The sequence below is a fragment of the Canis lupus genome, chromosome 10, assembly GCF_003254725.2.
Source record: "Canis lupus dingo isolate Sandy chromosome 10, ASM325472v2, whole genome shotgun sequence".
Classification (NCBI taxonomy): Eukaryota; Metazoa; Chordata; class Mammalia; order Carnivora; family Canidae; genus Canis; species Canis lupus.
This window is the reverse complement of record NC_064252.1, coordinates 35,772,243-35,799,809: the sequence shown is the minus strand read 5'-3', so window position 1 is coordinate 35,799,809 and position 27,567 is coordinate 35,772,243. Positions and strand designations below refer to the sequence as shown.

At 39.4% G+C, this 27,567-nt stretch overlaps 2 pseudogenes; both read right to left on the bottom strand.

Moving 5' to 3' along the window:
* Window positions 1-7,621: 7,621 nt before the first annotated feature.
* LOC112675763 (U4 spliceosomal RNA) lies at window positions 7,622-7,742 on the bottom strand (annotated as a pseudogene).
* Window positions 7,743-25,971: 18,229 nt separating this feature from the next.
* Window positions 25,972-27,567, bottom strand: LOC112675052 (heterogeneous nuclear ribonucleoprotein A1-like; annotated as a pseudogene).

Here is a 27,567-nt window from a genome sequence, read left to right as displayed (position 1 = left end):
TGTGCATTCACAAAAACTGCTGTTCAGAGTACTTTAAAGAAAGAATTTTTTTCTATTTTTATTTTTTCCAAAATAATTATCACCAAAGTATATATGTACAACAAAAATCTTAAAAAAAAAAAACCTGAAAAATAAGCAAAAATATCTTAGTCTGAATACCCGGGGATATTTCTTGCTACAGCCAAAGATGAATGAAGTAGCCACAGGTTGGAGTAAAGTAGAAGAGGTTGGATTTGGGGCAGAATACTGCAAAATTAAGAAAAGGAGCATTGTCCTAAACACTCATAAAATTAAGCTCTCTCAGTATATAATCTCATTTCCAGGAACTGGGAGGAATTTTCAGGAAACTTTTGATCTCTTCAAAAGAATATAAGAAAATATGCTGTTTGTGAAGCAGAAACAGAAAGCCATAAAGAGAACAGGGTAAGGTGAGTATGGTGACACTTACAGGAACTAAATGCAGAAGCAAAAATGCACAGCAGACACAAAAATATATCATTATTGACATATCAGAAAATAGAATCAGTGTCACGAGAAAAAAAAAGCAGCTCTCAGAATACAGAGTACCTAGAGATGGTGCCAACAAGAGAGTGGACAGCTGATGGCAGAACAAAAGTTGGCACTTTAGCATTGGATATTTGATGTTTCTGAAAGAGAACAGAACAGGTGGAGCAGAAGCCTTGTTCAAAGAGTTGAATAAAGATTTGGGGGGAAAAAAAGACTTGGGGGACCGAAGAAAGACCTACATGTAGAGATTGAATGAACTCATGTTCCAGAAAAATCAGTGAGAAAAACATTCAATAATAAGACACATCCTGTAATTTAGACACAAATTATAATTTAATTATATAAGTATTAAATTATGAGGATAAGGGCAAGAACAAACAAAAGCCAGTTACCTGCAAGAGAAGAAAAACCCAGTGAGCGTCATGGAGTGCCAGGAGTTGATAGGAAACTATCCCTTCAACTTTTGGAGAGGGAAAATTTTAACCCAAGACTTTATACCTAGTGAAGATACCTGCACAGGTGAAAACAATGGAAGAAAGACATTTTCAGATATGCAAGTGTTTAGAAATTATACCACTTCTTGAGAAAAGAAGCTACTTAGATTATTCTAGCCAATTTAGACATAAAAGAGAATTGGTTTATTAAATCCACCTCATACCAAAAGACTGTAGTGAAACTGAAACCACTTAAATATAAATAAATTTAAATAATTGTAAATCTCTTTATGAAATGGAGTGAAATGTTAAGTTCTTCAAAAAGGATAAATAATGGGAAAAGCAATAATTTAGTGATATTTGGATAAACTTTATTAACTGGTATTAAAAGCTGAAAATTAATGAGACCCTGAGATTGAGGTATAGATGGAGGAGGAAGTAAGTAAAGTTTTATATATTCATCAGAAATAGAGTCAAAATTAACTTTGACAATTAGAGAAATGAAGGATAAAGGAATGCTTTTGGAAAAGGTCAAAGTAACTATTAAAATTAAAGACAGGAGGGGGATTCTGTAATAGAAAGAGGAAGTCCAAGGGAACAATCCACAAAAACAGGGACTGAATAGGTATCATGATGACACCAAATTCACATCTTTCAATAGTAACTCTGAACGTGAATGGGCTTAATGACCCAATCAAAAGGCGCAGGGTTTCAGACTGGATAAAAAAGCAAAACCCATCTATTTGCTGTCTGCAAGAGACTCATTTTAGACATAAGGACACCTACAGCCTGAAAATAAAAGGTTAGAGAACCATTTACCATTCAAATGGTCCTCAAAAGAAAGCAGGAATAGCCATCCTTATATCAGATAAATTAAAGTTTATCCCAAAGAGAGACAAAGTAAGACATAAGAGGACACTTATCATACTTAAAGGATCTATCCAACAAGAGGACCTAACAATCATGAATATTTATGCCCCGAATGTAGGAGCTGCCAAGTATATCAATCAAGCAATTAACCAAAGTTAAGACATACTTATGTAATAATACACTTATACTTGATGACTTGAACATAGCGCTTTCTACAATCGACAGATTTTCTAAGCACAACATCTCCAAAGAAACAAGAACTTTAAATGACACGCTGGACCAGATGGATTTCACAGATATTTACAGACTTTCATATCCAAACGCAACTGAATACACATTCTTCTCAAGTGCACATGGAACTTTCACCAGAATAGATCACATACTGGGTCACAAATCAGGTCTTAATCGATACCAAAAGATTGAGATTGTCCCCTGCATATTTTCAGACCATAATGCTTTGAAATTAGAACTAAATCACAAGAAGAAGTTTGGAAGGATTTCAAACACGTGCAGGTTAAGGACCATCCTGCTAAAAAATGAAAGGGTCAACCAGGAAATTAGGGAAGAATTAAAAAGATTCATGGAAACTAATGAGAATGAAGATACAACCGTTCAAAATCTTTGGGATACAGCAAAAGCAGTCCTAAGGGAGAAATACATCGCAATACAAGCATCCATCCAAAAACTGGAAATAACTCAAATACAAAAGCTAACCTTGCACCTAAAGGAGCTGGAGAAAAAACAGCAAATAGATCCTACTACACCCAGCAGAAGAAGAGAGTTAATAAAGATTCGAGCAGAACTCAATGAAATAGAGACCAGAAGAACCGTGGAACAGATTAACAAAACCAGAGTTGGTTCTTTGAAAGAATTAATAAGATAGATAAACCATTAGCCAGCCTTATTAAAAAGAAGAGAGAAAAGACTCAAATTAATAAATCATGAATGAGAAAGGAGAGATCACCACCAATACCAAGGAAATACAAATGATCTTAAAAACTTATTATGAGCAGCTTTATGCCGATAAATTAGGCAATCTAGAAGAAATGGATGCATTTCTGGAAAACCAAACTACTAAAACTGGAACAGGAAGAAATAGAAAACCTGAACAGGCCTAAAACCAGGGAGGAAATTGAAGCACTCATCAAAAACCTCCCAAAACACAAAAGTCCAGGGCCAGATGGCTTCCCAGGGGAATTCTATCAAACGTTTAAAGAAGAAACCATACCTATTCTACTAAAGCTGTTCAGAAAGATAAAAAGAGATGGAATACTTCCAAACTCATTCTATGAGACCAGCATCACCTTAATTCCAAAACCAGACAAAGACCCCACCAAAAAGGAGAATTATAGACCAATATCCCTGATGAACATGGATGCAAAAATTCTCAACAAGATACTAGCCAATAGGATCCAACAATACATTAAGAAGATTATTCACCATGACCAAGTGGGATTTTTCCCTGGGATGCAAGGCTGGTTCAACACTCGTAAAGCAATCAATGTGATTGATCATATCAGCAAGAGAAAAGACAAGAACCATATGATCCTCTCAATAGATGCAGAGAAAGCATTTGACAAAATACAGCATCTATTCCTGATCAAAACTCTTCAGAGTGTAGGGATAGAGGGAACATTCCTCAGCATCTTAAAAGCCATCTACGAAAAGCCCACAGCAAATATCATTCTCAATGGGGAAACACTGGGAGCCTTTCCCCTACGATCAGGAACATGACAGGAATGTCCATTCTCACCACTGCTATTCAACATAGTACTAGAAGTCCTAGCCTCAGCAATCAGGCAACAAAAAGAAAGAAAAGGCATTCAAATTGGCAAAGAAGAAGTCAAACTCTCCCTCTTTGCAGATGACATGATACTGTACATAGAAAACCTAGAAGACTCCACCCCAAGATTGCTAGAGCTCATACAACAATTCAGCAGTGTGGCAGGATATAAAATCAATCCCCAGAAGTCAGTGGCATTTCTATACACTAACAATGAGACTGAAGAAAGAGAAATTAAGGAGTCAATCCCATTTACAATTGCACCCAAAAGCATAAGATACCTAGGAATAAACCTAACCAAAGAGGTAAAGGATCTATACCCTAAAAACTACAGAATGCTTCTGAAAGAAATTGAGGAAGACACAAAGAGATGGAAAAATATTCCCTGCTCATGGATTGGCAGAATTAATATTGTGAAAATGTCCATGCTACCCGGGCAATTTACACATTTAATGCAATCCCTGTCAAAATACCATAGACTTTCTTCAGAGAGTTGGAACAAATCATCTTAAGATTTGTGTGGAATCAGAAAAGACCCCAAATAGCCAGGGGAAAATTAAAAAAGAAAACCATAGCTGGGGGCATCACACTGCCAGATTTCAGGTTGTCATACAAAGCTGTACTCATCAAGACAGTGTGGTACTGGCAAAAAACAGACACATAGATCAATGGAACAGAATAGAGAGCCCAGAAGTGGACCCTCAACTTTATGGTCAACTAATATTCGACAAAGCAGGAAAGACTATCCACTGGAAAAAAGACATTGTCTTCAATAAATAGTGCTGGGAAAACTGGACATCCACATGCAGAAGAATGAAACTGGACCATTCTCTTACACCATACACAAAGATACACTCAAGATGGTTGAATGATCTAAATGTGAGACAAGATTCCATCAAAATCCTAGAGAACACAGGCAACACCCTTTTTGAACTTGGCCACAGTAACTTGCAAGACACATCCATGAAGCCAAGAGAAACAGAAGCAAAAATGAACTATTGGGACTTCATCAAGATAAGAAGCTTTTGCACAGCAAAAGAAACCGTCAACAAAACTAAAAGACAACCTACAGAATGGGAGAAGATATTTGCAAATGACATATCAGATAAAGGGCTAGTATCCAAGATCTATAAAGAACTTATTAAACTCAACACCAAAGAAACAAACAATCCAATCATGAAATGGGCAAAAGACATGAACAGAAATCTCACAGAGGAAGACATAGACATGGCCAACAAGCACATGAGAAAATGCTCCGCATCACTGGCCATCAGGGAAATACAAATCAAAACCGCAATGAGGTACCACCTCACACCAGTGAAAATGGGAAAAATTAACAAGGCAAGAAACAACCAATGTTGGAGAGGATGTGGAGAAAGGGGAACCTTCTTGCACTGTTGGTGGGAATGTGAACTGGTGCAGCCACTCTGGAAAACTGTGTGGAGGTTCTTCAAAGAGTTAAAAATAGATCTGCCCTACGACCCAGCAATTGCACTGCTGGGGATTTACCCCAAAGATATAGATGCAGTGAAACGCCGGGACACCTGCACCCCGATGTTTCTAGCAGCCATGTCCACAATAGCCAAACTGTGGAAGGAGCCTCGGTGTCCATTGAAAGATGAGTGGATAAAGAAGATGTGGTTTATGTATACAATGGAATATTACTCAGCCATTAGAAACGACAAATACCCACCATTTGCTTCGACGTGGATGGAACTGGAGGGTATTATGCTGAGTGAAATAAGTCAATCAGAGAAAGACAAACATTATATGGTCTCATTCATTTGGGGAATATAAAAAATAGTGAAAGGGAATAAAGGGGAAAGAGAAAATGAGTGGGAAATATCAGAGAGGGATACAGAACATGAGAAACTCCTAACTCTGGGAAACAAACAAGGGGTAGTGGAAAGGGAGGTGGGCGTGGGGGTGACTGGGTGACGGGCACTGAGGGGGGCACTTGATGGTATGAGCACTGGGTGTTATGCTATATGTTGGCAAATTGAACTCCAATAAAAAAATAAATAAAAAATTAAAGACAGGATAAATATTCCCAACTGAAGAAGAAAAAATGTATAGTCTTAGCAAAAAAAAAAAAAGAAGAAGAAGAAGAAGAAGAAGAAGAAGAAGAAGAAGAAGAAGAAGAAAAAGAAAAATAGTAACTTGTAAAGAACAAAACTATTTATTAGGATAAATAAAAGTATAAAAATCATAAATTTTTAAATTATAAATTCTGTGTTAGCCTCTGCAGATAAATTTGAAAATCTGGATGAAATGAACTATTTTCTAGAAAACAACAAGAAATCTGCAATAGGAAATCAGTGAAGTCTTTGATAAAATTTTGGAAGAATTCTTTTTAAAAATGACATTAAGAGGCACCAGAGACATCTGCCTTTGGCTCAGGGTGTGATACGGGGGTCTGGGATGGAGTCCCGTATCGAACTTCCCACAGGAAGCCTGCTTCTCTCTCTCTGTCTATGTCTCTGCCCCTCTCTGTCTCTCATGAATAAATATATAAAATTGTTAAAAAATTAAATAAAATAAAAATGACATCAAATCCAGATGTTTTACAGACAAATTGTTTTTAATATTTCAAGGAAGAAATACTTACTAAATGCATGTAAACTGTCCCAGAGTGTAGAAAAAGCATCTTAAAAAAAAAAAAAGCATCCTAATTCATTTTATACAGTTAACATGAACCCAGTACCAAAAGTGTCAAAGGAAGTTGGAAAGAATTCAATAGATTCAAAAGTCTAAAGAATTATGAGCAAATCAATACCAATCATTTATCACCAGAACAAGCCATGAGCAAGTACACTAGCATGCATTCTAGAAATACAAGGTTGGCCTTCTGGTAAGAAAAATATATTTTATCCCTAAATTCTACCTCTGAAATCAATAATACAGTATATATTAATGAACTTGAATTTAAATAAATTTTTAAAAGTATATTTTACTGTATTTTTAAAGGAAGAAAGCCATTGTTATTTTAATAAATGTCTAAAAATGTTACAATTCAGTTTACATCTCTGATAAAACTTATTACAATATGCCTAAAGGAATATGAAATCAGTAACAAATTTACTATGAAGCAGTATAAACATGCTTCAGATGAGGAATAAAGGAGTTCACTGAGGAAGCATAACTTTGGGAAAGGAGAATAAAAAGATCAGATGAAGTGATTACTTAGAATGGTCCTCATTTACATGGACATGGGGCTTGAATTCACACTGTGTTGGCAGTCAAAACAGTTAAGCAGAGAATCTGGTTGAAATAAGTCCCAGACTGGTTACTCTCAGGAGCTTGTTAGAAGCATCCCAGACCTTAGAAGTTTCCTCAGATAAGGTACCAAGGAACATGAGTTCACAATGAACACACACAAGTGAGACCAGAAATTACAAACAACAGAATAGACTCACAACTACAATACAATAATACAACATAAATTATGTTCAGTGGTTTTAAAGAAACAAGAGATAATTAGAAATAAAATGAAACAGAAGATTAATAATTGTCTTGAAAAGTTTTGGAATGTAACTTCTACAAGTGAAAATAGTGAAATGAGAAATTCAAGATATGATTTAAAAGAAAAATGGTTGTAGAAATTACACAGAATGCCCATAGAGAAACGAAAAGTCTAAGAGTATGTATTACATGAAGGATAAAGCATAAGGAGATCTAACATATATGTAAATGGGTTCCAGAAGAAGGGAATGGGGGATCCCTGGGTGGCGCAGCGGTTTGGTGCCTGCCTTTGGCCCAGGACGCGATCCTGGAGACCTGGGATCGAATCCCACATTGGGCTCCCGGTGCATGGAGCCTGCTTCTCCCTCTGCCTGTGTCTCTGCCTCTCTCTCTCTCTGTGTGTGTGTGTGATTTATTTTATCATAAATAAATAATAAAAAAAATTAAAAAATAAAAAAAAAGAAGGGAATGGGGCAGAGATAACACATGAAAAAATAATGACAGAATAAGTTATTGAGAACTGGTGAAAAATACGAATCCCAGTTCAAGAATCCAAACAGGTTAAAAGCAAGATAAATAAAAAGATACTCATATCTAAAAACATATTAATAGAAAATGTTTTCAATTATCAATAATTGCGCCTCGGATAAACCTCATTGGCTATGATACTGCCAGTGTGCAAAGCTTATGGTAGAAAATGAACACCAAGAACACCAAAGACAGTAGAAATTTAAAAGCAGCCAGAGGTTAGGCAGATTAATTTCAAAGGGACAACATAGATTGAAAATGACTTTCAACAACATATTTTCAGCCTTTCTTTCTTTCTGATGATTCAATCCCACATTTCTGTGTAAAAATGGTCCAATAAATGGTGGAATATTTTCAATGTACTGAAAAACAATGGCTGTCTAGAGTTTGCCTACTCATCAAAATATCTTTCAGAAACAGTGGCAAGATAAAAATATCTCAGGGAAACCAAATTAAATTCTTACTACCAATAAACTACATTTAAGAGAATTTCTAAAGGATGTACTTTAGGAAGAAGCAAAATGGTCTCAGGAAGTTGAGGTGCAAAGACATAACAAAGAGAATGATGAAAATATGAATAAAACCATTCTATGAATTAGCCATAGTTTGGTTAGAAAAAAAACTAAAATCCAGGACAAGGACAGTGACTCAGGAATGAGGGGTAACTAGAATTAGAGTTAAAATGTTTTAAGGTACCATGTTGTTTAGCAAGGTAACTCAGTCTTTTAAATTAAACATGATGTTAAAATTTCTAGAAAAAAATAAAAGATTAAAAACATTAATTTCTAAACTAACAGAAGAGGTAGAGGACTCCACCAATGAAGGCAAGAAAAAAAATAAGCATGAAGAAAGGAAATATCTACCAAATAAGATAGAAGTTATATAATTATATCAGTACTCATAATATAAATGGATTAAACTCACAGTTGAGGCAATGATTATTGGGATGGATTTAAAAATTCAGCTATAAATTGTTTTCAAGAACCATTCTAAAAACATAAGGACACAGAAATAGTGAAAGACCTATCCAACAAAAAGGTGGTACAACTCTAAAATACAAAATGTCAATGATATTTAAAAATCAGAAATAGGTCATTATATAGTGATAAAAATTTTAGTTCAGGAGAATATCACAATTTTATATATATATGCTTAAAAATACAAGCATAGTAAAAATGTCTGAAGACTTAGAGTAAGACAAGTCCATTATCATAAGTGGAGATTTTCATACATCTCTTTCAGTAATCAATAAATCATGTCATAAAAAGGACTAAGCATATGAAAGATTTGAACAAGGCAATAAGCTTAATATATATAGAATGTTAGCTGAACAAAATACACTCTTTACATGCACATAGAACATTTCCAACAATTAACCACCTACAGGCCATAAATCAAGTCTTAACATTTCAATGAATCAGTATCAAAGAACACATTTTCTGACTTACAGTATAATCATTAGAGGTCAGTAACAAAAAGTAATGTAAAAACTCATACATTTACAGCATTCTTTTAAATAACAGAAGGGTCAAAGACAAAATCATATCAGAAATTAGAAAAATACTTAAAACTAAACAATAATATATATGCTGCTTATCAAACTTATGCAGCTAACTTATTTTTACACAGAAATGTGGGATTGAATTATCAGAAAGGAAAAAAGCTGAAAATATGTGAACCAAACATCAAGAGAAAATGGAACAAGAACAACAAAGTGAATATAAATAAAGTGTAAAGAAGGAATATTAAGAAGAAAAAAGCAGTGCAACAAAGATATAAAACAGGATCAACACTAAAAGCTAGTGCTCTGAAAGACTAAAATCTCTGACAAGATTGATCGTTAACAAGAGAGAGACAACACAAAATGTCACATTGCTAGGAGTGAGAAGTAGTAGGAAGTGCTGGGGCAGCTTGAATTTTGTTCCTTTAGGGAGTGGAAAAAAGTAGTACATGTGCATTTAAACCCAGAAATTTACTCATAATGTATCCAGGGCACCTTTATTTTGTTTGTAACATGGTAATTACTTAGATTTGCATCTTTCTTTATCTTTTATCTCTGAATACTTTTAAAAATCATGTTGGATTATTTATTCTGTTGCAGTTTTTTTAGTTTGTTTTTGTTTTGAAATATTTATATATTTTAGGTCTTATTTCTATTTTTTCATAACTTTTTTTTTTTTTTCTCTCATCTCTGTCCTCTCTTTATCCTTTTCTGTTCTTGGAGACCTTTTCAAGTTTTCTCTTCAGGGCTCATTTCAGTGTTCCAGGGTATCATTTCTTTTTTTTTTCTTTTCTTTTTTTCTTTTTAGAAGATTTTATTTATTTATTTATTTATTTATTTATTTATTTATTTATTTATTTGGGGGCGGCAAGCATGAGCGAGGGGAGGGGCAAGGGGGAGAAAGGGAAGAGAGAAATCTTTTTTTGTTTCTTTTTTTTTAGAAGAGAGAATCTTTTTTTTTTTTTTTTTTTTGTTTTTTTTTTTTTAGAAGAGAGAATCTTAATAGGACTGAGCACAGAGCCCCACTCAGGGATTGATCTCATGACCCTGAGATTATGAACTGAAATCAAGAGTTGGACACTTAACTGAGCCCCCCAGGTGCCACCTGAGCAACCATATTTTTGAGTCACAGTTTGTCTAGAAAATAGAGGGTGTCTTGTGTTGTTGGGGAGAGTTTTGTGAGTGGAGGCCTTCTGGGGGCTGGCAGTGTTCAACTTCATGATGTGGGAGGCAGTTATGCAACATTCACTCTACCATAATGTATGAACTTGTGCATTTATATGGTGGGCACTTTTGTGCATATGTGTTGTATTTACACAAAAGGTTTTATTTAAATTAAGAAAAGGAGAGAAATGATGGTTTATTTCACAGGACTGTGGATAGTGAGCAGCTGTGCAGGTGGCACAGTGCATGGGAGCAAGCCCATCACTGCCACCACTATAACCAGTACACAGAGACATCACAGGACCACAGGATAGCAGCAGAATGTGTGCATCCCTCTGTTGATGGACACTGGTCTCAAATCTTTCCTCTGCCAGCGAAGGGTTTTAAGGGTTGGGAATTCTTCAGCAGCAGAAGCTCCTGGAAAGGTGTTATTGGCCAAAGCCATGTGCTTTATTTCTCTCTCTCTTGTCTTTACCTATTCAAGTCTACCCCCCATTCTGGACCCATCTGAAGCCCCCAACTCATTCCTCCAATCTCCTCTGTCCACTCCCATCCCCCATCTCATGCCATCCTCCTTACCCCTCTGATGCCACATGCCCTTCGCATTCCTCTCTTCGCAGGTCTCCTCTCCCTCTCTTGCCATCTCTTTCTAATCTCCTTATTCCCCCAGTTCTTCAACGCCTAAGCTGGCCTGACCAGGCACCGACCGAGAGGTGAGCATCTAAAGGAACATCAGTCCCCTGCAGTCAGTGAATCAGGCACAGATCTGGAGAGCTAAAACATGTGAGGTTGGGATTCAAGGGTGGTGCAGTTGGAGCTTGGTCAAGAAAGAGGCTTTTCTTTGTTTAATGATGCCATCAAGCTAGAACTCCATACTGAATTCAGTAGTGCTCAGTTCCCTTCCCTTTTTTGCCTATATTTTTTTAAGATGTATTTATTTATTTTCAGAGGTGGGGGTGGGGCAGAGGGAGAGAATCTCAAACAGACTCCCTGCTGACTGTGGAGCCTGACACATGGCTCCAGCTCAGGATCCTGAGACCATGACCTGAGCTGAAACTGAGAGTTGGAGGCTCAACCACTTGAGCGCCCCAGGTGCCCTTACCCTGTGTTTCATTTCTGTGTGGATTCAACCTCCCCTTTCCATTTCACAAGTCTGAAGGCTTTTGGTGTATATGGAGGAAGTTAGGACACAGATTTCAAATACACAAAATTTGCCCAAGTAGTAGTTTGCGTCGCAAGATCTACTTGTATTTTTGCAAAGCTCTAAAAGCATCTCCTAGCAAATCTGTAGCACCCAGCTGAGAGGAGAGAAAACTCGAAGAACTGCCAGTGATGCCCTATGGGTTCTGGGAGGTGAGGTGGAGGTGAGATCAGCCACCGGAGCGTGCCTGTTTGCTAAACACTTACCTGGTATTCCACATGTGACCTCTTCCCGTCGTGAGCGCAATGTCCAAGTTCAACACTTGTACCGTCCTACCACATAGATGAAGAGAGGAAGATTTGGAAGGGTTAAATCCAACCTCCCCCCAGGGCCACTTAGCCTGTAAGCGGTGGGGCTGAGCTGGGCCCTGTGTGTGTGAGATTGCAGAGCCCGGCGAACGTCCCGCACTCGCTCCAGAGTCCTTTGGCCTTGATGAAAAAGAGACTGGATCCAGGATGTCAGGGCTCAGTCTCACTGGCTGTGCCAGAATCTTCCAGCTTCCCTGGGCCTGGGAGGCTGAGCTGAGTGGATTTTGGATTTCCTGCTGAGTCTGGCCAGTGGGAGCATCATCAGGAGAGGGGACAGCACCCCCTCCCCATGGGTCCCCTTGCCCAGGGCCCAGCCCTGCCAGTGGCTGCTCGGCACAGCACCCTCAGGCGCCAGTGGCTCCTAACTGCTACCTTCCTGCCCGGTCGGTCCCAGACCTCACTCCTCTCTGTAAACAGTTCCTTCACCAACCACCCGCCTCTACTGTGCTGTGCTGTGTCCTGCCAGGGCCCCACCGATTCACCAGCTCACTCCTGAATTATGTGAACTTGCATCTGCTGAATTTCCCTGGGCTAACTTTCTTTACCTGTTAGGGATGGTGATGCTGGCCTCACTTGTGAATGTTGAAGAAAATACCAGGTGGAAGGCACTTTGGAAGACCTAGGTTATGTGTGCTAGCTGTGTAATATCTCGAGGCGCAGAATAGGCATTTGATATATAACTTGACTTGAATTAGAACATCTTTGGTGAGAAAAAATGAGCTTCTGAGATGCTGAGTACATTACTATTCTGAAGAGCTTGATAAAAAAGCAAAATAGAGGAAAGACCATTACAAAGGAGATCTTTGTTTTGTTTTTGGTTTTTATTTTGGTGGCAATGATGTTGTATTTAAGAAGCCTCTTTTCTTTGGACCCAGTGATAAAGCCACACATAATAAAAACGTCAGAAAGTCGAGGCCAGTTCCCTCCAAGGTAATGGTCTTGGCTGAGAAGCAAGGTAAACAGGCCGCAGCTGTCCCAGCGGATTTCTTCTTGGCGAGTGTGTGCCAGAGGACATCTCCCAGCCCTGCCCAGCTAGGACTTGCTGGTGGCAGAGGTGGAGATCCTGAAGCTGGGAAGGGCCACTTGGCCTTTTTCATTTTCTTTCAAAAGCCAGGCAGCCGTGAGTCCAGGCACGCCACCCCTGGGTGCCGGCACAGCAATGGAAGGTGTGCCTGCCAAGCCAAACTCTCTCATTGGAAAAACCTTTGCTCCATGGCCAGGTGTTTCAGCACTTCCCCACTCCCTGTCAGCAAAGGCTTCTGGAATTTCCCCGTCTATAGAATAAGAACAACATTCCTTCTCAAGCAGCTAATCGGAATATTGCCAACAAAAACCTCTGCAGAGGCCTGATGCCCAGAGACTCCGAATTATGATTTTGCAGATATAGTTTACTCCTCAGTGTCTCCTTCCTAGAAAATCTGATGGGAGCTCAGACCTCCAGGCTTTCTCCCTATTCACTCCACCAGTGCTTGACTCCTGGGGATGAAGCTGTGATCTGACATTTCATTGTTTGGAAACCAAATACATTTTTTAAATTATTGTTAAAAAATTGCTGTTAAAGTGTTACGTGTACTTTAAAGAAATAAGTCTCCTAAGTATTGTATAAAAATTAAAGAACAAAACTTTATAGCTCCCCAAGCAGTTTTTCTTTATTTGGATGTGTCTTGTTTACCAACTGAATGATGGAAGATGACTTGTATACATCAGAAAGTTTGAACAGCCATCTAACTGCATTTTTTATGGACAACTGCCCTGTTTTTTGGGGGAACATGCTTTGAGGATGATGACTTTGTGTCTGATGTAGGCTATTCCCCACCGTGTTTTGTAAATTGAAAGGTTAAGTAGAATTGGATTTCTGATGAATAACTAGCTCAGGGTAGAGGAATTTCAGTGACACAGAAGATAACACCATTAGCCCATACCCATTCCCCCTTCTGCGTTCCCAAGAAAATTCTGAGTTGATGGAGGGTAATGGTTTAAAGGACTCCACTTCTCAGATTGCCCTGCTTTTTCGGATAGCTGTGTGACTCCTTCTGGTGATGAATTGCAGGCTTTCAGGACACCTACTGGGACCATGGGGCGGGGAGTGGGCGAGGGGCACCCAACATCCTGCCTGGGTGGTGGCCCTCCTAAGCTTTATGCATAAACACAGTGGGAGCCTAATTTGCTGCCGGTCACACCCTGGGCTGCTCCTCTAGACTTCTGTTACAGGTGAGAGCAAATCCTGGAGTCCCACCACTGTGTTTGCCTCCCTGTTGCAGGTCACCAGCACAACCCTAGCATAGAGGGGCGCGCCCAGGATGCCAGGCCTTTTTAACCTAACCTGAGAAGCAGGTTCAATTGATCTGCCCCTAGTCTTGAAGGAGATAACTAGTTAACGTTTAGCAGCATCACGAGTATGACAAAATGAGGAGTTGGCACAAAAGGTTCAACTACCTTCCTCCTCCCCTTTGGCAGGCTGCTCCGTGCTGGTTGCTCTCCCTTTAAGCTTTCAGGCCACCTTGACCTCTGTAACCCAGGTTCTCAGACCTGAATGGGCTACCTGGGCAGGGCCCATGGAGGACGAGGCAGGAGGTCAGGGAGAGAGGTGAATGGGGTGAATTATAGGTTTCCCCGCTTCCTCCGTGTGGGGCTACCCCGTGGGGTGGAGTCCTGGCCTTTCTGCTTCAAGGTTCTAGAAATGGCTCCCTGTCCCCCACGCCCCCCTGGAGTTCAAGGCTGGAAACAGCCAGGTTAGACCTGCACACATGAGTGTACACCTGGCCACATAGTGGTAACCGACCTTTCATGAGGTAAACCTCCCTACCCGGGCCTGATTTGGGTGCTGTCTGCCTGGGGGATCTGGAAGGAGCACAGGGAGGTCAGCTTAGCACCGTTGGGCAGCCCAGCCCCTGTCACACCAACCCCTCACTCAGATCATAGACTGGAGGGACCCTCTAATCGCTACTCTATAATGCATGCACTTCCTGCTTCACCAGCAGTTTGCATTCATTCTGTTTATGAGACAGATATTGTCTAGTCGTTTGCTCTAAGCTCACTTGCCTTTTTCCTCTCTGCACTTGTCTCTCACTGATTTGGCCACCTGCTCCGTCCCCTCTAGCCTTCCCTTCCTGGGCCTTGCACTCTTCTTTTCTCCAGGAAACAGCTTTGCTGGCAGCCTGCTGGATGCCCTCCCCAAGAGGCATACGTGCACTTTGCCTGCTCACACCTGATGTGGGACTCAGTTCTCTAGGCTCATTTGGACAGTAACAATGTTAATATATTTTGCTTATTTAGGTTTCAGAATACAGGAGACCATTTTTCTCTCTAGTTTTATATTCCCTTATAATGTATTTAGCTTTTTTTATATGACATCTCTATAAGAATTTGTTACCCTCTTCCCTTGGCAGCCCCCATATTTGATTTTTTTTTACTTAATTTTATCCATTTCAATTTCTTGAGATTATATTTTTTATTGAGATATGATTGGCATAATATACTAGTTTCAGGTATATGAAATAATGATTCAATATTTGTATCTACTATGAAATGATCAACACGCCTGTTTAACATCTATTACCATACATAATTACCAAACTTTTGAGATGTACTCTCTTAGCAACTTTCAAATATACAATATGGTGTTGTTTAACTACAGCTGCCATGCTATACATTAAAATCCCAGAACTTACTTATTTTATAATTGGAAGTTTGTACCTTTTGATCACTCTCACCCATTTCACCTATCCCCACATCCCATCTCTGACAACCACCAGTCTGTCCTCTGTATCTATGAGTTCTTTTTTTTTTAATATTCCTCATATACGTAAGATTTGTCTTATTTGTATTTGTATTTCTCTGACATTTCATTTAGTATAAAGCCCTCAAAATCATTCATCCATATTGTTGCAAATGGCAAGATCTCCTTCTTTTTATGGCTGAATAATATTTTGTGTGTATGTATACACAGACACACACACACACAACCACAATCTCTATCCACCTATCAATTGGCACTTAGGTTGTTTCCATGTCCACTGTAAATAGTGCTTTGGACATGGGGGTGCAGATATTTTGCAAGTTAGTATTTTCATGTCCTTTGGATAGATACCCAGAAGTTGGAATTGAGGGGTCATATGGTAATTCTAACTTTTTGAGGATCCTCTCCACTATTTTCTACAGTGGCTGCACCAATTTACATTCCCATCAGCAGATGCACAAGAGTTCCCTTTGCTTTCACATCCTTGCCAACATTTGTTATTTATTGCATTTTTTGATAATAGACATTCTAACAGATGTGAGGTGAGATCTCATCGTGGCCCTGATTTGAATTTCCCTGATGATTAGTGATGTTGAACACATTTTCATGTACCTCTTGGCCATCTGTGTATCTTCTTCAGAAAAATATCTGTTCAGATCCTCTGCCTATTTTTTTAAATTTTAATTTTAGTTTTTTACCGAGGATGTTGAGTTTTTTTTTTTTTTAAGATTTTATTTATTTATTAATAGAGACGCACACACAGAGGCAGAGACACAGGCAGAGGGAGAAGCAGGCTCCATGCAGGGAGCCTGACGTGGGACTCAATCCCATGTCTCCGGGATCACGCCCTGGACCTAAGATGGCGCTAAACCACTGAGGCACCTGGGCTGCCCTCTTTGGGGGTTTTAGATTTTTTCTGAAAGTAATCTCTACGCCTAACATGGGGCTGAGAACTCAGGACCCTGAGATCAAGAGTCACATGCTCTGCCAACTGAGCCAGCTAGGAGCCCCTCTCTGCCTATTTTTAATTACATCAGGGATGTTTTTGCTATCTGGTTTGTGAGATTATCTTTTTAATGTATCTAGATTTTGTGAAAAGTATATCTCACTTGACTTTCAAACTTGGAATTTTGGAATTAATAGTTCTAATGCTTTTTAAGTACAATTTTTAGCTTTATCAGTCTGGTAATTTAAATATGTATCTATAATAATTTTCCTTAATAACAACGTCCCATCCGCTCCATTTTATCCTTGAAATATATTAGACTAGACAGTCTTCTAGACTGGAGATTTAGCCTAGGTAAATAACTTCAAAGAAGGAATATATGTTAAAAGTGTTTCTGGCAACATAATTTGTAACAGAAAAAAATCCCTAGAAACATGTTACATATCTAAGTGTAATAGAGCATAAAGTTTGATGGTTTACTTGAGGAAGTATTGTGCAAAGATTCACATAATAAATTCAACAACTCCTACATGCATGGGAAAAGTTAAATGAAATACCATTAAGTTAAAAAACAAACAAACAACAACACCCTGTAGTATTGTATATTTACGGTGGACCCAGCTACATACAAATTGCTGCATTAAGAGAGGAGGTACAGGTCTCCATTTCTTGGTATGTGTCTGCCAACAAAAGCGGCCAGCACTTGGGCTGGCACAGGCATTCAGGGGTGTTTCTGGGAGCCTGGCACTTGGAAGACCCTCTCTGGTGGAGATGTTTCAGAGCTGAGTCACAAATCTAATTATGCATGTGGGAGCTTGGATTTATAAAGAAAGAGTGAGAAATAAATTTAGTTTGGCTCAGTTACACATCTTCGTGTCTCTAAAACTGTGTACTCTGAAAGAGAGGGTCAGAGCTCCAGAATAATGCAGAAAAACAGGTGTTCAGTTAGGATCAGGAGCTCCCTAGAACTTCAGAATTCTCACTGAAGAGGGAGCGCTGGGGCAGTGGTGTTTGGAATAGGATGGAAGACGTTAAAACATGTGCAGGGAACAGCAGTTGGTGCTGCCCAGGTGGTCCTGCCTGGTCCTCAGAGACCCAGGAAGTGCCACCAAGAAGAACCCCTATGATTGAGAGGGGGACTCTTGCAGCTTGCAGAGCCCCTAGCCTGGCATTTCCAGTCTTTGCTATGACTTTCCCCCTTCGTTAAAGAGAGGGAGCATGGGCAGCCCGGGTGGCTCAGTGGTTTAGAGCCGCCTTCAGTCCAGAGCTTGATCCTGGACACCAGGGATCCAGTCCAGATGAGGCTTCCTGCACGGAGCCTGCTTCTCCCTCTCTCTCTCTCTCTCTCTCTCTCTCTCTCTCTCTCTCTCTCTCTGTCTCTCTCTATGAATAAATAAAATCTTTTTAAAAAATGTTTAAAAATGCTTTCATGGTGCTTGGGTGGCTCAGTCATTTAAGCATCTGCCTTCGGCTCAGGTCATGATGGGGTGAGGGGAGGTCCTGGGATTGAGCGCCCTCTTCCACTGGATTCTTTGCTCAGCAAGGAGCCTGCCTACTCCTCCTCCTTCCTCTGCCTGCCACTCCCCTTGTTTGGGCTCTCTCTCTCTCTCTCTCTCTCAAATAAATAAAATCTTAAAAAAAAAAAAAAAAAAAGAGGGAGCAGCAGCCGCGTCCTGAATTAAACCCAAATAACCATTAGGTGACTGTACTTTAAAATGCTGAGTGTGGAGAAGGGAAGCCAGACTTTCTCATCCCCCTCCCCATCTCGTGTCTGCTGTCCCCTTTGGGCACCATCAGGTTTGAATGTGGATCCTCTAGACTTCATGTCATATGTAAAGAGTAAGGTTTAGGATCCGTGGGTGGCTCAGCGGTTTGGCGCCTGCCTTTGGCCCGGGTGCGATCCTGGGGTCCCGGGATCGAGTCCCACGTCGGGCTCCGGGCATGGAGCCTGCTTCTCCCTCCTCCTGTGTCTCTGCCTCTCTCTCTCTCTCTTTCTCTCTCTCTCCCTCTCTCTCTGTCTATCATGAATGAATAAATAAATAAATCTTTAAAAAAAGAGTAGGGTTTATTACTAGTGTGTGTGTAGAAATGTAAATGCTTGTGTAACTGTTCCTCTTCCTGCTTTATTTGACATCAATAAGGACCACACGAGCTGTTCATAACATTAAAGGAATTCTTAACACATAGTCAATTCTCCTGGAGATCAGCTCTTCATAATTGGCTCCAAGGCCACACAGAACTTGTGAGGGGTTACATTTTAAAAGCTCCTACTAACATCAAGAAGGAATTTTAGTAATTTTCTTAAACCAGTCCAGAAGCGTTCACTGAATAAAAGGCCTACAGGCACCTTTAATTTGAACTCTAGAAGATGTAATGTGGTTTTTGATGTACTGCAGTTGTTAAGTACTCTCTTTTATCTGCATTCTACAGTAAAGTTTGAATTGCAGATGAATTGTGAGATATTTGCTTTGTTCTTCAATATCACCATCACTTCACATGAGTTATCTATGCTGCTCGGGTACGTTGCTTTTAGGACCAAACAATCAGCTCTTAGTTTCACTGATCCTTTTTATATAGTCTTTTCAGTCTCTATTTCATTCACTTCTCCTCTGGTCTTGTTATTTCCTCCTTTCTATTAAATGTGGACTTTGCTCTTCTTTTCCTAGTTCCTTGAGCTGTAAAGTTTGGTTGTTTATTTGAGACTTTTGTCTCTTGAGGTAGGCATTTACTGCTATGAATTTCCCTTTTAGATCTGATTTTGCTGCATCCCACTGATCTCAGTATGTTACATTTCTGTTTTACTTTGTCTCAAGGTTTTTGTTTTGTTTTGTCTTGTTTTTTTTTTTTTTTGTTTTGTTTTGTTTTGTTTTGTTTTGTCTTGTTTTTTAAATTTCCTTTTGGATTTATTCTTTGATTCACTGGTGAGTCAGTAGCATGTTGTTTAATCTCCACATTATTGTGAATTTTCCAGTTTTCTCTGTGTAATTAATTTCTAGTTTTATACCATTGTGGTCAGAAAAGATGCTTGATATAATTTCAGTGGTCTTAAACTTATTAAAATTTGTTCTGTGGCCTAACGTGATCTACCTCAAAAAATGTTCCATATGCAGTTGAGGAAAATGTGTGTTCTATTGCTTTGGGGTGGAATGTTCTGTATATATCTGTAGGTCCACATGGTCTGTGTCATTTAAGGCTGATGCTTCCTTATTGATTTTCTGCCTGGGTGATCCATTTATTGATATATATGGTCTGGTAGGGTCCCCCATTATTATACTGCTGTCTGTTTCATCCTTTACATCTGTTAATATTTGCTTTATGTACTTAGGTGCTCCTTTGGGACAGATATTTATAAATGTTATATCCTTTTGTTAGATTGATCACTTCTTTGTCTCATAATACAGTCTTTTTTTGTGTTTTTAAAGATCTTATTTATTTGAGAGAGAGAGTGAGCATGAGTCAGGGAAGGGCAGAGGGAAAGAATCTCAAGCAGACTCCTGCTGAGCATGGAGCCCCCTACTCAGGGATCGAACCCTGGACCCTGAAATCATGACCTGAGCCCAAGTCAGATACTTAGCTGACTGAGCCACCCGGGAGCCCTAATATAGTTTTTGTTTTAATGTCTGTTTTGTCTGATAGAAATATAGCTATCTCAGCTTTCTTTTGGTTTCCCTTTGCATGGGGTTTCTCTCTTCAATCCTTCACCTTCAGTTCATGTGTGTCCATACATCCAAAGGGTGTCTCCTGTAGGCAGCATATAGATGAGTGTGTTTTTTAATCAACTCAGCCACTCTGTCTTTTGATTGGAGAATTGGTCCATTTACATTTGCATTTAAAGTAATTATCGACACATATGTGCTTATTGCCATCTTGTGCATTGTTTTTCTGGCTGTTTTTGTAGTTCTTCTCTGTTCCTTTCTTCTTCTCTTGCTCTCTTCCTTTCTGATGTCATGACTTTCTTTAGCGGTATCTTTTGTGTATTTAGATTTTCCTTTGTGGTTACCATCAGGCTTACATATAATAACATTTATAACAGTCTATTTTAGATTGATAACAACCTAAGTTTGATTCCATTCCTAAAGCTCAACATTTTTAGTCTCCTCTACCTCATTTTATATATTTGATGTGATATTTTACATCTTTTGATCTTGTGTATCTCTCAACTAATTATTGTAATCATAGTTTTATTACTCCTTTGTCTTTGATTCTTCATCCTAACTTTATTTTTTTTAAATTTTTATTTATTTATTTGTTTTTGAGAAAGAGAGAGTGTATATAAGTGGGGAGGAGAGGCAGGGGGAGAGAGAGAATCTCAAGCCTGATACGGGGCTCAATCTCATGAACCTGAGATCATGACCTGAGCTGAAATGAAGTCTCTGAGCTCTCAACCAGCTGAGCCGCCCAGAAACCATCCCAGCTTCATAAGTAATGAAGTCACTACCTTTGCTATATTTTTTTCCTGTGTGATTTATTCATTCATATGTGTTCTTGCCAATAATTAGCACTCTTTCTTCTTTCAGCTTGAAGAAATCCCTTTTACATTTCTTGTAAGATCAATGTAGTGGTGATGAACTCCTTTAGCTTTTGCTTGTCTGGAAAGCTCTCTCTCTCAATTCTGAATGATAACTTGGCTAAGTATTCTTTCTTGGAAGTTTTCTCTTTCAGCAGTTTGAGTATATCATACCATTCTTTCTGGCCTGCAAAACGTCTGCTGAAAAATCTGCCATATTCTTATGGATTTCTCCTGTACGTAACAAGTTGTTTTATTCTTGTTTGCTCTTTTGATAGTCTCTCCTTGTCCTTAACTTTGGCATTTTAATTATAATGTGTCTTGATGTAGGTATCTTTGGGTTCCTCTTGTTTGGAGCTCTCTGGGGTTTCTGAATCTAGATGTGTGTTTCTTTCCCCAGGTTAAGGAGGCTTTAAGCCATTATTTCTTCCAATAAGATTTCTGCCCCCTTTTCTCTGTCTTCTCCTGCTAGAACCCTTATGATATGAATGTTAGCCTGTTTGATGTTATCCTATAAATCCCTTAAGCTATCTTCACATTTTTTTTTAATTTATTTTTATTTTATGATAGTCACAGAGAGAGAGAGAGAGAGGCAGAGACACAGGCAGAGGGAGAAGCAGGCTCCATGCACCGGGAGCCCGATGTGGGGATTCGATCCCGGGTCTCCAGGATCGCACCCTGGGCCAAAGGCAGGCGCCAAACCGCTGCGCCACCCAGGGATCCCTATCTTCACATTTTTAAAAATACTTTTTTTCCTTTTACTGCTCTGATTGGGTGAGTTTCACTGCCTTGCCTTCTTGTTGACTGATCCTTTCTTCTGCCTCATCTAAGCTGCTTCATGAACCCCATTCAGTGTATTTCTCATTTTAATTATTGTATTCTTTAGCTGTATAACTTCTATTTTGTATTTCTTATAGTTTCCATCTCTTTGATGAATTCTCACCATGTTCATCCATTCTTCTTTCCAGTCCAGTGAACATATTTATGACCATTACTTTGAACTCTTTATCAGGCAAGTTATCTTCATTTCATGAAGTCTTTTTTCCTGAGGTTTTATCTACTTCTTTCAGTTGGAACATATCCCTCTCTATTTTTTCATTTTGCTTGTTTCTCTGTATTGGTTTCTATACAGTAGATGAAATCACCACTCTTCCAATCTTGAAGGAGGGACCTCCTATAAGAGATGAAGCTTGTCATTCAATACTACTCTGGCTCTTGGTCGTCTCTCAAAACTTTGTGCTTGTCCAAGCAACTTATTATATTTTTAATAGCTCCCAGTAGATGGTAGCTGTCAGTGTCTCAAAGGGGAGAATCTCAGCACTTAAATTCAGTTTGACCGGAAACCAGGTACCCAGGTAGAAGCTCTTAAAAGTATAGCACTGAGGAGCCACAAGGCCCCGTGGCCTGCAGAACCAGGCACCAAGAGGCATCTTTCAGGTAGAGCTGCAAAAACTGGAGCAGCAGAAACATACAAAGGCTCCCTTCTAGAAGGTACTGGTGCTTTGGAGTATGAAGAGGGAGAGTGTGAAAATGATGCCAGCCAGTTCTGTACCTGAAATGTTCCAGCAGGCTCCTATGTCTCTGTGTGTGTGTGTGTGTGTGTGTAATTAGATGTCTGCCTCTCAAACTGAAGTTTCAGTATAAGCAGGTGGGCCTTCTTCACTTTAAGTCTGGACACAACTGGGTGCCTTAGCTAGGCCCTAGGGTGGGGAGTCTGAGTGCATGGACCCTTTAAGAGCTGTTTCTCAATTCACTACCTTCTTGTGGGTCTCAGGATATGAGCTCTGTTGGCTTTTAGAATTAGATGTTTGGGGGGCTTGTCTCTCAAGTGTATGTCTTTTTTTTTAAGATTTTATTTATTTATTCATAAGAGACACAGAGAGAGAGAGGCAGAGACATAGGCAGAGGGAGAAGCAGGCTCCATGCAGGGAGCCTGATATGGGACTCGATCCTGGAACCACAGGACCATGGACCCGAGACAAGGCAGACGCTCAACTGCTGAGCTACCTAAGGGTCCCTTGAGTGTAAGTCTTAAAAATCAGGGTGACTGATGTAGGGTTTGAACCCTTCATGCCTCAGGGAGAAGCTGTGGGCTTTGAGTACACTGCCAATTGTGGGTTGCTGTGCCAGGGTGTGGTTTATGATGAGATTGTATCCCAGGCTCTCCTACCTGCTTTGATGTGGTTTTCTTCTCATTTGCCCAATGTGTAGTCACCACTATGCCACTTTAGATATTTTGAGAGAAAATTATTCCATATGTAGCTTTAGACTCAGTGTCTGTGGGAGGATGTGAATTCAGGATTTTCTATATCATCATCTTGAATCCTTCATATGCACCTAAGAGCTGGTTCTTTGAAAAGATAAACAAAGGTGACAAACTTTAGCTATACTCACCAAGAAGAAAAAAGAGAGCACTCAAATAAATAGAATCAGAAATGAAAGAGATGCTACAATCGTCTCATATAAGACTACTACGAACAATTATATGCCAAGAAGTTGGACAACCCAGAAGTGGGAAAATTCCTAGAAACAACTTACTACAACTGAATCATAATGAAATAGAAGATCTGACCTAGAAAGGAGATTGAATCAGGCTTCACCAGTAGTTCTATAATGCATTCAGAAAAGAATTAATACCAATCCTTCCCAAACTCTTCAAAAAATACAAGAGGGGGAAACTCTTCCAAACACATTTTATGAGGCCAACATTAGGCTGACTCTAATACCAAGACCAGACAAGGATACTACAAACAAAATCACAGGTCAATATCCCTAGTGAAGATAAATGCAAAAATCCTCAACAAAATATTAGCAAACTGAATTTCTACAATACATTAAAAGGATCTTACACCATGAGTAAGTGGGATTTATTCCAGGGATGTAAGGATGGTTCAACATCTGCATATCAGTAAGTGTAATACACCACACTGACACAATTAAGGATAAAAAAACATATGATCATCTCAACAGATACAGAAAAACCAGGTGAAAAAGTTCAACCTTCATTTGTGATCAAAAACTCTCAACAAAATGGATATAGGCAGGAACATACCTCAACATAATAAAGGCCACATATGACTAGGCCATAGCTAACCTCATATTCAATGGTAAAAGACTGAAAGCTTTTCCTCTAAAATTAGAAACAAGACAAAGATGTCCAGTCTCACTACTTTGATTTGGCATAGTATTGGAAGTCCTAGCCAGAGAGATTTGGTTAAAAATATAAATAAAGGACATCTAAACTGGAAAAGAAACAAAACTGTCACTATTTGCAGATGACACAATACTAGAGAAAACACTAAAGTCTCCATTAAAAAACCATTAGAACTAATAAACTCATTAAAGTTGTAGGATACAAAATCAATATGCAAAAATCTGTTGCATTCCTTTACACTAATAATGAAGCAGCAGAAAGAGAAATTAAGAAATCAATCTCCTTTACAATTACACCAAAAATAAATGCATAAAAATAAAATTTTATTTATTTTTATTTATTTTATTATTTTAAAAGATTTTATTTATTTATTCATGAGAGAGACAGAGAGAAAGAGAGAGAGAAGCAGAGACATAAGCAGAGGGAGAAGCAGGCTCCATGCAGGGAGCCTGATGTGGGGCTTGATCCCGGGACTTGAGGATGATGCCCTGGGCTGAAGGCAGGCACTAAACCGCTGAGCCACCCAGGCATCCCAGAAATAAAATATAAAAAGTCTTTATTTAAATTCCAGTTAGTTAACATAAAGTGTAATATTAGTTTCAGGAATACAATATAGTGATTCAACACCCCAGTGCTCATCACAAGTGCCCTCCTTAATCCTCAGCATCTATTTAACCATCTCCCCACCCGTTTCTTCTGGTAGCCATCAGTTTGTTCTCAATAATCAAGAGTCTATTTGTTGATTTGCTTCTCTCTCTCTTCTCTTCCCCCTTTGCTCATTTGTTTTGTTTCTTAGATTCTACATATGAGTGAAATCACATGGCATTTGTCTTTCTCTGACTCATTTCAGTTAGCATAATACTCTCTAGCTCCATCCATGTTATTGCAAATGGCAAGATTTCATTCTTTTTTTTACAACAGAGTAATATTCTAATATATATATACCACATCTTCCTTATCTATTCATCAGTTGATGGACATTTGGGATCTTTAAATAATTTGGCTATTGTACATAGTGCTGCTATAAACATCAGGGTGTATGTATCCCTTTGAATTAGTATTTGTATTCTTTGGGTAAATACCCAGTAGTGCAATTGCTGGGTCATAGGGGAACTATATTTTTTTAACTTTTGAGGACCCTCCATACTGTTTTCCAGAGTGGCTGCACCAGTTTGCATGCCCACCATGTGAGACAGTTCCCCTTTCTCTACATCCTTGCCAGCACCTTTAGTTTCTTGTGTTGGTGATTTTAGCTGTTCTGACAGGTGTGAGATGGTATCTCATTGTAGTTTTGATTTGAGTTTCTCTGATAATCAGTGATGTTGAGTATCTTTTCATGTCTGTTGGCCATCTGAACATCTTCTTTGGGAAAATGTCTATTCATATCTTCTGCCCATTTTTTTATTGGATTATATTTTTCTGGGTGTAGAGTTTGATAAGTTCTTCATAGATTTTGGAGACTAACCCTTTATCAGATATATCATTTGCAAATATCTTCCCCCATTTCAAAGGTTGCCTTTTAGTTTCATTGATTGTTTCCTTCACTGTGTTGTTTTATTTTCTGATGTAGTCCCAAAGTTTATGTTTATTTTTGTTTTCCTTGCCTCAGGAGATACATCTAGAGGAATATACTACAGCCAATGTTAAATAAGTTACTGCCTGTGATTTCTAGGACTTTAATGGTTTCCTGTCTCACATTTATGGCTTTCATCCATTTTGAATTTATTTTTGTGCATGGTGTAAGAAAGTGGTCCTGTCTCATTCTTCCACCTGTTGCTGTCTGTTTTCAGAATCATTTGTTGAACAGACTATTTTTTTTCTTTTTTTTCAAGAGAATATTAAATCACTTATTGATTACACATGATAATGGACGATACACAAGCTTTAATCCCATCTATAATTTTATCTGATACCATAATTCAATTTAGATATATTGCATAGGATGTGCCAACAATCATAATAACCAAATAAACTCCAGGACTTTGCTTGGGTGACCCTTTTAACAGTGAACTCCAGGTCACAACACATTAACTGTCAGTTCAACCACACCAAGGTTTGTGGAGACAATGGCTTCTGTGCCCAAGCAGGTTGCAAATAAATTTCGAGTGGAACCTGGCATCACCCTGAAGGAATTCTAACTTCACACTGTTGGGGTAGTTTACTAAGATGGCTTCAGAGTAGACTAACTTTACACAACACATTTTTAAAAAGACACATTTATTCAGCGTCATGATCAGACTATTACATTTAGCAATCAACAGCATGGGTGCAAAAAAAAAAAAATCTACATTAAAACCCTTTGTTGGAATGCTTTACACTTTCCACAGAACAGAAACTAAAATAACCTGTTATACAATTAGTCACAAATACAGTCCTCGAGTTTTTTGCCCATACACATGAGTATTGTCTAAAACATGTCTTCTTTGTAGCAGCTAGGCCCTGCCACCACTGTGCTTGGCTGAGTTCACAAATCTGTTGTAACCTGTAGCTTCCCTGTCACTTCTCTGGCTCTCCTCTCCTGCTGAGCTTTGTTTCCTGGCAGTAATTAAAACCTTCTGCCACTGCCATAGCTGCTGCTGCTGGAACCGCCATAGCCACCTTGGTTTCGTGGTTTGGCAAAGTATTGGCCTCCACCACCATAGGGGCCAGAGCTTCTGTCTCCAAAATTTCCTCCTTTCATGGGTCCAAAATTTGAGGGTTGATTGTTGTAATTGCCCAAATCATTATAGCTTCCATTACCTCCAAAGTTGCTTCCATCATTACCAAATCCGTTATAGCCATCCCCACTGCTACCGTATCCACCACCACCTCGACTGCCACCGAAGCCACCTCGACCACTGAAGTTCCCTCCACGACCAAAGTTGTCATTCCCACCAAAACCACCTCCACGACCACCACCAAAGTTTCCAGAACCACTTCAGCCTCTTTGGCTGGACGAAGCACTAGCCATCTCTTGCTTCGATAGGGCTTTCCTTACTTCACAGTTGTGGCCATTCACAGGATGGTATTTTTGAATGACAATCTTGTCTACAGAGCCGTGGTCGTCAAAGGTCACAAAGGCAAAACCTCTCTTTTTGCCACTGCCTTGGTCAGTCATGATCTCAATCACCTCAATTTTCCCATACTGTTCAAAATAATCTCTTAGATGATGTTCTTCAGTGTCTTCTTTAATGCCACCGACAAAAATCTTTTTCACAGTTAAGTGGGCACCGGGTCTTTGAGAATCTTCTCGGGAGACAGCCCTCTTTGGTTCCACACTCTCCCGTCCACCTCGTGCGGCCCAGCGTTCGTGGCCGCGTCCACCTCCTCCACGGTGGGGTACGGGACGAACCCAAAGCCTCTGGAGCGCTTGGTGTTGGGGTCTCTCATTACCACACAGTCCGGAAGCGTCCCCCATTGCTCAAAATGGCTCCTCAGACTCTCATCGGTCGCTTCCAAGCTCAAACCTCCAATGAAGAGCTTC